This window comes from Nicotiana tabacum, chromosome 2 (genome assembly GCF_000715075.1).
Source record: "Nicotiana tabacum cultivar K326 chromosome 2, ASM71507v2, whole genome shotgun sequence".
Classification (NCBI taxonomy): Eukaryota; Viridiplantae; Streptophyta; class Magnoliopsida; order Solanales; family Solanaceae; genus Nicotiana; species Nicotiana tabacum.
Window position 1 is genome coordinate 108,616,558 of NC_134081.1, and position 10,867 is coordinate 108,627,424.

Consider the following 10,867-nt stretch of genomic DNA (forward strand, 5'->3'; position numbering starts at 1 on the left):
AATAATAACAACGTATGTCAAATTTCAACAACAAATAAGATAAGCTCATTTGGTGCTTATTGGGTGCTAATGAAGGTTATTGTAGCAATTATAATGGAAGGAACAAAACTTGAAGAATTTGTATAAAGCAGGGCTGGTTCATTGAAGGATTACGATCCATGGGAAGAAGCTAGAATTAATATTCCAAATGAAATAAATGAATCAACTAGCAATAAATTATTTATATGCAACACGACAAGGTCGGATTACATAATGAAAAATATGTCTTATTTGTTTCCTCATATAAAAATATATTTAAAAGGAAAAAAAGAATTTGAAAGGGTGCCTTTTAGATACATTGTGTAATTATACCTAATTCTTTACTCTACTTTGAGAATTGGAGAGAGTAATTACCTCCTCTCAATTACATCAAATTACTCACTAACCAAATAATTACTTTGTCAAACAAACATGCCAAATTGTGTAATTACACCCAATTACACACAAATTCAATTCTCTTGTGGCTTTCCAAACATGCTTAAAATTAAAATTAGGTGTTCTTTAAGTGTTATGCACTTAAACTAAACACATATGACCTTAGCCAAAAGAACAACTTCAAGCAAATACTTTACTATTGTAAGTATAATATCAACCACGACTAATCATAAATCAAATAAGTTAGCATCACATGCATGGATCATTTGCTTATGTAGACATTAAAGTTTTCATGGATAAAATCCATACAAATGAACTACACTCTAAATTCAACACATTATAACTCAAATTAATTATTTGAGTTAATATTATTAGATTTTTTTTAAGTCCAACTGGATGGGACTAGATGTGCAGAACAATTTGTACCCTCTTTGTTGGAGCAAAATCCACTTGAATGTCACTTTATTCGAATGCGCCAAATTCATGTCATGTGTCAAGTAACGTGACGAGTCAGCTTAAATGAGATAGTGGGGTTATCATATCATATTTGAAATTATTGAAAACCGATCAAAATTAACTAACTGTGTAAATAACGTGGTTTGACTAATCAAAATACAATCTTATCATGTATCCAAGTAAATTGGTTTGATTACTTAAATGAGTCAATCAAATAAAACTGAATAGTTCATATATAATGTGACTTTCTTTCTTTTACTACTATAAAAAGTTGTACTCACTAAGGCCAAAATGGCCTAAAAATACATACACTAAAAGGGCTAAATAAAAGCTAACGTATGCTAACGAAGTTCTTCAATGTCACTAAAATATCCTAATAGCTAGGAGGAATATTTGTAATATAAATGTATTAACGTTTGGTGTAACATGAACCATGTGACGAACTTTCACTATAAAAAAACGGGGTTATAGCGGCGATTCCAGTGAATCGCCGCAAATATGTAACATTTTATAACAACGGTTCTTTCTCGATTTACAACGGTTCGAACCGCCGCTAGCCTTTTGAACTTTTTTACAATTAATTCTCTTCCCTCAACATATTTAGTATTTCCCACACTTATTTTAGATCTCCCTCCGTGGTCATATCTTTTCCTCCAAAATCCAAATCTCTCATTCCCTTAAGAATATGACCTCTTTCCCTACATGTCGTGGCCTTCTCTCCTTCTTTATTCACCTGATGGAATTCGTTTAGGTTTTGGTAAGGTATCGAATTCAGACCATATTCTGATGGTGTAATTCGTTTCACTCATTGGATTAAAATTGCTAAATTAGCTATCGTTTTCACTTATTTAAGGCATGCATGTGTGTTTATTGGATGAAGAACATTTTAAATTATTGATTTTAGCCGTCAATTTTGCTGATTTAGCCGTTGATTTCACTGATTTTCATCGTCAATTTTACTGATTTACCCGTCGATTTTACTGACTTTAGGCGTGTATTTTTTATGTGGATTAATTCAAATAACTGACTTTAGCCGTCTATTTTCTTTGTTTAGCTGTTGAATTCACTGATTTTATCCGTCGATTCCACTGATTTAGTCGTTGATTTCATTGATTTTAGCTGTGGATTTTACTTGTTTAGCTACTAATTTTACTGGTTTAGTTGTTGATTTCTCTTTTCTGTTTGCTAGAGTCCATGCATATTTGATAGTGTAGTATTTTTTCCCCAATTTCTATTCTAATGGTTTTATTTTCTCTTTCTTCTAGTTTTGGGTCTATTTTTGTTTGATATTTGGATTGTACTCATATTGTATCCACTTCATTTGATATTTTTTAGTTGTTCTTCAGACTAATATTAACCTAAATATTACATTTGAGCTTGATAGGTAGGGGAGGGATCAAAAACTGTTGTTGAAGCTATTGGGATCGACTTTCAACAGTAAACCATTAGGTAATAGCTATTAACAATTTAAATTTGTCCTTTATTTTGAGTTGCTTTCTTTTTTTAAAGGCAAATTAATTATTTTTTAGTGTTGAATTACCTCTTATCATTGAAAATATATCACAAGATGTTGGATTCTTACCTCTTTGTTGTATAATTATTTTATTCTGACCTACAAAATACCTAAGCTTACATATATTTTAACTTACCAGAAATAAATTAAAGATATAGACAATTTTAGGTAGTTCTTGCATGCTATAATTATTTTCCCCCTAAATAAGTTGCAATTGTTCCTTTCTTTGTTTATTTCTCGCTTTGATTTCCATTTAGAAATTCTTTAGAAGCTATGAACTAACTTTTCGTTTTGATTTTGTAATGTTATCTTATGTCTTTATTTTTAGCCATGTCAATTGATAAATCTTGGATTAGCAAAGTACGAAATACACCTGAATATGCATGTGGGCTAATAAATTTTTTGAATTTTGCTTTTGAGCATGGTTCTATTAATGGGCGCATAATTAAGTATCCGTGTCCAAAATGTAATTTTTACAAGTGAAAAAGAAGAAATATAGTTGAAGAGCACCTAACTTGTAAGTTTTTTCCAAAGAATTATAAAGTTCGGTACTTGCATGGTGAGAATCAAATGCAACTATACCACAAAATATTTTAGAGCACACATGTCATAGAAACAATTTTGCAACCCCAAGATTTAATGAAAACTATGATCAATGATGCATTTGGGTTCGCTAGGAACAATATCAATGAGCATGGTGTTTCTCGTGAGCCTATGAATAGAGAAGAAATATTTAATGAAAGGCACATTAATCGGCATAATGAAGAATATGCAAAGTTCTGTGAGCTGGTCAAAGATGGCAATCTACCATTATATGAAGGGTGCACGAAGTATTTTAATTTGTCTTTTCTAGTCAAATTGTATCATATAAAGTATTTGTACCGAATGACGGGCAAAGCACTGAGTATGATATTGGAATTGTTAAAAGATGCCTATATTTTCTGGTTAGATACTTATGTTTTATATAAGATAAACATATTATGTTTATTTAGTTTTCTATGTTTACTTGTAAAACAGTAAAATTGAATTTGTTATATGGTTTATAGACAAGGGAACTGATTTGATCCAAAAAATGACAAATAAACAAGACTAAAAATAAGACTTAGCAGTTAAAATCGAAGGAAATGACAAGCTTGGCTCCGAAAGCAATGCCTCTGAGGACAGAAATAAGAACAATGTAAAAGAGCAAATAAAGTTATCCGATTAAGCTTGATAATAAAATATAGCATAAGTTTTGCCAAGAAATTCATGTGTTACAATGGTTGTTTAGCCTACTATTTATAGATATACCTAGGAAAACAAGATCATAGGATCAAATTCCTCTTAAATGATAATAAATGGGCCATTGATGAATATGTAATGGCAGACCATGAATACAAATATTCTCTGCAACGACTTCCCATTTAATACAAGAAAATATTCTTCATTGAACGTTATCCGATGATAAATATATGATCTACTCATGTTGATCATGCTCCCTTCGGGGTCTATCCGATGCCAACTGCAGTCGTTGTTCCCGGACGGGTTGTTACTTGATTTACTTTTTACTTGTTTTCGGTTCCATATATCACGTTACTATTCGATCATTTAATATAAACCAATTTTACCCTATACAGATAGTCCCCTGCTTTATGGTGGCATATCTTTGTGTCACCGGAAAGTTGGTGAAGATCCCCGTCTTGACGGAAAATCTTCTGAAAACCTTCTGAATAGTCTTTGACGCTTGAATGGACGCACGTCTTCTCGCATTTAATACCCCGAACACATGTTGCCCTACAATTTAGCAATATTTTTGTCGTTTCTCGAGGTAATCATGAACACAATTTTTGTCGTCTATATCTTTACTTATTCTCATCATTTTACCTCTTTTACTTCCAAAATTTTCATAAGTTCATCATCTTCATTGCACTTAACCTCCTTATGCTTTCATCTTTTTCTGACTTTCTTCAAAAAAATTCACTACCTTTTTACTACCATGGCTTCTTTTACTGAATCTTTTGAAAACTCAGGTCTTCTCTTTGGTGGAGGCTCGAAGATAAACAAAGACAAAGAGGTTGATGTTGATATTGATCCTCCCACGGTAAGCACCATTATACCCAAACACCTGAGCATCGCCAATGACTTCCAAGAGAAGTTCCCCTCTGCGTCTTCACAGACTTGGGCCGTTAGAAAGTACCCCTCCTTTATTCACCCTTCCAATATTCCTGCTGTGAAGGAGGACTGCAACTGCCCAGACCTTAACATCCTTGCTCCGGATTTGATAGAGCAAGTTACCTTCACCAATCAAGGTTTTACATATGTCTATAGGTAACCCTTCACCTTGGGTCCGTTTTCTTTGAGTGGAGGACTCGACCCCATGATCTTAGATTTCTAGAGTTCTGCCATCGGTACCAGGTATGCTTTGGACAAGTAGGACCTTCTATATGGTGAATGGTGGCTTGTCTGCTAGTTGTGCATGAAGACTACGAAAACCCTAACCTTAGCACACATGATGAATCTCTACTCTCCCAAAATCTTCCTTGGGGAGTAATAAATTTCAGCAAACGTGGCCACCACGCCCTTCTCACCGACGTGGATGATGACAGTGACCGTGGATGGATAAAGAGATTTGTCATCATTGTTACCGCGGATATCATTCCGGCCATAACTCCATTTTTTCCTGAATCATGGAATCGTTCTCATAAGTTTATATCTCTTTCATTTGTAAAAAGACTGTTTCCCGTCATTGTTGACCTTTTTGTTTCCATTGTTTCAGATACTCGATGGACACCACCAAGGACTCAAGGACTGGACCAATTGGTTCAGAAGATTTTGGATATCACAACACTAGAAATCCATCGGTAGAAGGAGATGGCCCCAAAATATAGGTGGAAGGCCAAGAACCACGGTAAACTGAATCCATTTTCATTCTGCCTCCATATGTACATAAGTAAATTTGCTAACTATATCTTTTACTTGATTCAGGAGTCCCGCAATGCTCTGTCACCTGCCCCGAGGTCGATATTTGGCTGACCCTGCGGAGGCTGCAAGATTGTTACAAAGTGCTCTCGCTCGAAGCGGCTCTCTTGGATCTGCTTCCGGTGGGGGTAGTTCCTCTCGGAGTCCCCAACCAGAAAACAAAGCAACCAAAAAGGCGCTCTTTCTTGGCTAGGATAAGAATAAAAAAATAAAAAAGGCCACGATCAAGCCGACCATGGTCACTGTGATCATTTAAGACAAAGAAGAAACTAGTGATGAAGATGCTTCCCTGCAAAGAAGAAAACGATCTTCATCAACTCAACCAAATGCTCAATTGGGAGAGCTTAAAACCCCAACCGAAGGTGAGGTCCGAGCACTTTGGAGTGAAATGGAGATAGTAGAGGATGCCGATTCTCGCTTTCTGACCTCTATTGCTATTTCTAGTCCTGGGAGGTCGGACTCCGGGCCTTTTCTGCCTTCGGTTGATGAGAAACCAATAATCAGCGCTGATCCTGTTGCACCTGCTTCTCAACCTTCAATGCCCACAACTTCATGCCCCTCTAAACTAGCTGCACCCTCATCACTAACACCCAATGCATCTCCTCTACCGATAACAGACGCTCAAGAGGAGGGTGCTTCTCCTCCTTAGTCTCCTGACCACGGGAATTTGGGGCACAATTACTCACCCCCTTCTCCAGATCCCGGGGGGAGAGAAGTGTAACTCTTTCGGTTTCGAAGGGGTACTATCTGCTGTCGGTGAAGCCCGCCAACTACCTAAAGCCACTGGCTTTGGAGAAGGATAAGAAGAAAATACACTTCATTTCATGGGAGTGTCTATTGAATAATGCAATGCATAATGCAACCGCAGTATCGTACTTGTTCTCTTATTGCTTGTTTTCTATTTATAGAGATTCAAGAAGATTATGTAGCAAAATTGGCTTCACCTTTCTACAATCTATGATCTTGATTCTAGCTCGTTGCCACGAGATATGAGAGGGATGGCCTTCAGGCCGAGGTTGACAGACTTAAGGCAAAGCTTTAACACCAAGGGGATTCCTCGTATTTGAAAAGACATATGTTATATATCATATGAGGAGAAAAACCTTGGAGGAGGCCAAGGCGGGCATCATTGATATTGATGATTACATCGCCAAGGCCCGAGCACTGGAGTTAATCGCTCGAGAACAGCTCCCTGCTCAGCCTGATGCAACTGACTCTTCGAGTACCGGTTACTTGTATTCGGTAACCGAGGATGAACTTGGAGAGAATAATGATGAAGGCCCAAGTCCCGAACCGGCGGCTGATCTGTCCACTTCCTCGGGGGGAGGGGGCGTAAATGCTTCTCTCACCCCGAGTTCCGGCGGCGATAATGTTTAGATTTTTTCTTATTTTCTTTTGTTGTTTCCCTTTGTACTTTTGCATTTATGTTATTTGGCATTTTGATAAATAAAGAAGACTCTTGCTTAAGTATCGCACAAAATTTATTCTTTTTGCATAGAATTAGATAAGGCTTCGGGTGTATTTTTGTCTGATAGCTTCTTGTTCCGGACATAAACACTTCCGGAATCAATCCTTTACTATGAGGGTTTCATAATAGAGGGTCCTCTTATGTTTACGGTGCTCTTGAAGAGGACGTCTCCTGTTCATTTCGGTACAAGAATTTGAAGTTTTCAGTTAAATTTCAAATGATAAAATTAACTCATAGTTTGGACAAGAAACAAGATAAAAATAAAAGAACTTTATTTTATTCCTTCTATCTTTAAAAGTACATAAGCATTCGATTGCTTAAAATGAAATTGCCAATACATGTGGCTAACTCGTACAACTTAGTTTTACAGGGTTGGCCATGCAGTCCCTGATCCCGATGAGACATTATTGTTCCCGGGTCTCGTACTCCCGGTTCTTGCGGCATCCTTGCTATCTTATCCAATACTACCCCCCAACGTTCGGATGCAAAGTATGCGAATTAGAACACTGGAATCTTGCTTCGTTGATAGAATCACTTGTGAACGGTTGAATAATCTTTGGTTCGATGGCAAACTTTACTTCCCATTAGGAACTTGCCATTGCACCAAAGATTATTTAACCATACCGTAGTGGTTTATCATTTCAATGCATTGTCATTTAAAGGTCCTAACTTTGCCGATTACGCTTCCTTCATAGTATGCTTTTCATTGTTGCCTCGTAAAAAACCTTGCCAGAGAAATCCGATTGGGAGAAAAACTGGTCGAAGGGAAAAATAGTGCAGCACATACTTTTAGTATAGGTAGGATCCATCAGCAATAATACTTTTTGAAGTGAGTCACGTTCTAATTGCTCGGTAATTTGACTCCATGATTTTTCAACTCGTACGATCCTTTACCGGTGATAGCTGAAACCCGATAGGGACATTCACACGTCTAACACAGCTTCCCAACATTGATTTCCCGAGTGTTTTGAGTCATTTTTCTCAAAACCAAGTCTCCTGATTCGAAGTAACGTAGATTGGCCCTCCGATTATAGTATCTTTCCATCATTTGCTTCTGAGCCACCATTCTCACGTGTGCCAAGTCCCTGTGTTCATCGAACAGATCTAGCTACACCAGCAATGCCTCATTATTTGGTTTTTCATTTGCTCGGAAAACCTATAAGATTGACTTCTTTACTTTCATCGGGATGAGAGCCTCCGCCCTGTATATGATAGAGAAAGGTGTTTCTTCTGTGTTTGATTTTGTCGTCATCCGGTATGCCCATAGCATGCCCGATAACTCTTCGGGTCACTTGCCCTTAGCTACTTCTAACCTTTTTTTTGAGGTTTTGGATAATCACCTTATTGGTTGACTCCGCCTGTCCATTAGTGCTCGGATGGTACGGTGAGGATGTAATCCTTTTGATTTTCAAGTCTTCGAGAAATTTCGTGACTTTTGAGCCAATGAACTGTGGTTCGTTTTCACAGGCAATTTCCTTCGGTATTCCGAATTGGTAGATTATATGTTCCTATAGGAAATCGATCACTCCGCACTCACTGATCTTTTGGTAAGGACCTGCTTTAACCTCTGGTGGCAGTGGACCGACTATATCTATCCCCATTTCATGAATGGCCATGGGGACAGTACCGAATACAAGAGTTCCGCCGGTTGGTGCACCAATTGTGCATAGTGCTGTCACTTGTCGCATTTCTGCACGAACGTCTTTGCGTCTTGTTCCATCCGGGACCAGTAGTAACTTGTCCTAACTAGCTTTAGTACTAACAAATCTGCAACAGAATGGTTCCCGCAAATTCCTTCATGGACCTCTCTCATCACGTAGTCCGCGTCGAGGATCCTAAACATCGGGCCAACGGGCCTTGGTATGACCTCCTATATAATTGCCCACCCATGATGCAGTAGCGAGCCACAATGGTGCGTAGTGCCCGGGATGCCTTCAGGTCTCCGGGAAACTTGCCATACCGGAGATATTCGAAGATCTCATTGCTCCAGTCCTAGACTAGGTTGGTTGTATTTACCTCAGAGTAGCCGTCCACATCTAGTGCCAAATGCATAAGGTAAACGACAGTACCAGAGTTAGATCCTTTCATCTCCATAGACGAACCCAAATTAGCCAATGCATCTGCTTCCATGTTCTCTTCTCTCAGAATGTGTGTGATCGACCACTCCCTGAATCGTGCAAGCAATGCCTGAACTTTATTCACATATTGTTGCATACATTCCTCTATTGTGTCGAAAATCTCGTACACTTGGTTTACTACCAGCTAGGAATCACATTTGATCTCTATGACCTTGGAGCTAAGTCTCCAGGCCAGTTCGAGCCCTGCAACCAAAGCCTCATACTCGGCTTCATTGTTAGTTAACAGAACAATTTTAATAGCCTGCCTCAGGATTTCCCCCGAGGGCGTGATTAGAACCACCATGAGCCCGGACCCTTTCACATTAGAAGCTCCGTCTATGAACAAGGTCCAAACTATTGATGTCGTTTCCGACACTAACACCACTTCTTTAGCAGCCAGGGGCATTAACCCGGGACTGAAATCAGCCATAAAGTCGGCCAAACCTTGTGATTTGATCTCAGTCCTAGGTTGTATCCAATATCAAACTCACTAATTTCGACTACCCACTTGGACAACCGGCCTGACAACTCAGGCTTGTGAAGAACATTCCGCAAGGGGAAGGTTGTCATAACAGCTATTGGGTGGCACTGAAAGCAAGGCCTAATCTTTGGAGAGGTGACTATGAGAGCTAATTCCATCTTTTTGAGGTGCGGATAATGAGTCTCTGCTCATGACAAAATTTTAGTAACATAATAGACATGAAATTGCATACTTAGTCCTCCCGAACTAGAACGACACTTACTACTACTTCCGAGGCTGTTAGATACATTAGGAATTGTTCACCTTCCCCCGATTTTGATAGTAGCGGGGAGCTTGATAGATAACATTCAGGTCTTTCAAGGCTTGCTGACATTCCGAAGTCCATTCGAAATTGTTCTTCTTCTACGGGAAGCGAGAAGAAGTGATGACACTTTTCTGAGGATCGAGAGATAAACCTGCGTCCAATATTTAGGTTAATCTCTGTACTTCTTTTACGCTCGTTAGTTGGTTCGGGATATCTTCGATGGCTTTGATTTTATTAGGATTTACCTTGATCCCTCTCTGCGAGACCAATAAACCCAAGAATTTGCCGGAGCCAACCCCGAACGCACATTTTCCGGGTTGAGCTTCATGTTATGCTTCCTCAAGATATCGAAGGTCTCTTGGAGGTGCTTTAAATGATTGCCTGCATTCAAAGACTTGACTAACATATCATCTATACACACTTCCATTATTTTGCCTATTTGCTTCTCGAACATCTTGTTCACGAGCCTCTGATAAGTTGCTCTGGTGTTTTAAGCCCAAATGGCATCACGTTATAATAATATGTCCCAAAGTTTGTTATAAACGAAATTTTTTCATAATCCTCCGGGTTCATCTTGATTTGATTGTACCCGGAATAAGCATCGAGGAAACTCATTAACTCGTACCCGGCCATTGCATCAATCATTTGATCAATGTTTGGCAATGGGAACGAATTTTTAGGGCACGCCTTATTCAAGTCTTTATAATCTACGCACATTCTAAACTTGTCATTCTTCTTTGGAACTACAACTACATTAGATAACCATTTGGGATACTTTACCTTCCGTATTAAACCGATGTCGAGTAGTTGTGTTACCTCTTCTTTAACAAACCTGTTTCTGACCTTGGCTATTGGGCATTTCTTTTGCCTTACCGGAGGAAAGCTCGGGTTCGGGCTTAGCGGTGTACGACCACCTCTAGTGGGATACTTGTCATATCCGAGTGCTACCATGCAAAACAATTAACGTTAGCTTTAAGGAATTTAATAAATCCCGAATGAGTTCGGGATTGAGTCTTGTTCCCCAAGTAAAACTTCCTTTCCAAGAATTCTTCGAATAAAGCCACTTGCTCAAGTTCTTTTTTCGTGGATTTGGTTATGTCTGTCTCTTTCGGTAACTGAAAGTATCTCGGTACCAGGTGGGATTCCGACGACTCCT

General features: G+C 38.7%; 1 long non-coding RNA gene across 1 annotated transcript; it reads left to right on the forward strand.

The window, feature by feature from the left end:
• Positions 1–1,496: 1,496 nt before the first annotated feature.
• LOC107806101 (uncharacterized) lies at positions 1,497–3,382 on the forward strand. Its single transcript, XR_001652586.2, has 3 exons — positions 1,497–1,632; positions 2,255–2,319; positions 3,061–3,382. It is a non-coding gene; the product is annotated as an uncharacterized LOC107806101 (long non-coding RNA).
• Positions 3,383–10,867: the final 7,485 nt, after the last annotated feature.